General features: G+C 43.9%; 2 pseudogenes; both read left to right on the top strand.

The window, feature by feature from the left end:
* LOC143936615 (5S ribosomal RNA) lies at positions 1–119 on the top strand (annotated as a pseudogene).
* Positions 120–442: 323 nt separating this feature from the next.
* LOC143937771 (5S ribosomal RNA) lies at positions 443–561 on the top strand (annotated as a pseudogene).
* Positions 562–909: the final 348 nt, after the last annotated feature.

Raw genomic sequence — 909 nt, 5'->3', positions numbered from 1 at the left:
GCCTATGGCCACATCACTCTGAAAGCACACAATCTCATCTGATCTTGGAGGCTAAGATGAGTCGGGCCTGGTTAGTACCTGGATGGGAGACCACCTGGGATTACCAGTTATTGTAGGCTTCTTTTTATGTTGTTGGCGTTGATTCGTTTTCTTTTTTTTGCTTGTTTCCCAAAGTGACCATCTTGGCATTTGTCAAGAGGGTTGAGAGTGCCCAAAGTGATCGCTTACAGCAGCATCACCCTGAAAGAGCCCTATCTCTTCTCTTCTCTGAGGCTAAGAAGGGTTGGGCCTAGTTAGTACCTGGATGGGAGATGGCGTTGGAATACCAGGTGCCGTATTCTTCTTTTTATGTTGTTGACATTGACCTGTTTTTTTTTTCACTTGTTTCCCAAGGTGACCATCTTGGCATTTGTCAAGAGGGTTGAGAGTGCCCGAAGAGATCACCTATGGCCCCATCACCCTGAAAATGCCCAATCTCGTCTGATCTCGGATGCTAAACCGTGTCGGGCCTGGTTAGTACCTGGATGGGCGACCGCCTGGGAATACCAGGTGCCATAGGCTTCTGTTTTTTTTATTTTTTATTTAGTAGTATGCGACATACAATGCAAAGGCAACTTCACAGAATGTGTGATACAAATAGTTACAAACAAATGATCATATTGCATGGATATCAGAGCCAATGGTAAGAAGTCTGAGGAGAATAGCACGTGTACAGCTTTGCGGTCATATCAAGATGAGATTAAAGCTCCATCTCGTTGGGATCCTCTACCACTTAAAATATTATTGATACTAGCCCTGCTACCCTCGAAGAGTTTAGATATCCATAGATAGGGGAAGAGTATTGTGTAGTAGTCAAATGGGGTCGGAACATACCATTTTCTTTTCCCTTTTTTGAGTTAAGAAGGGAAA

This window comes from Lithobates pipiens, unplaced genomic scaffold, assembly GCF_037356315.1.
Source record: "Lithobates pipiens isolate NorthernLeopardFrog02 unplaced genomic scaffold, aLitPip1_a1.2 Scaffold_28, whole genome shotgun sequence".
Lineage (NCBI taxonomy): Eukaryota > Metazoa > Chordata > Amphibia > Anura > Ranidae > Lithobates > Lithobates pipiens.
The sequence above is the reverse complement of the archived record's forward strand: the minus strand, read 5'-3'. Positions and strand labels throughout refer to the sequence as shown.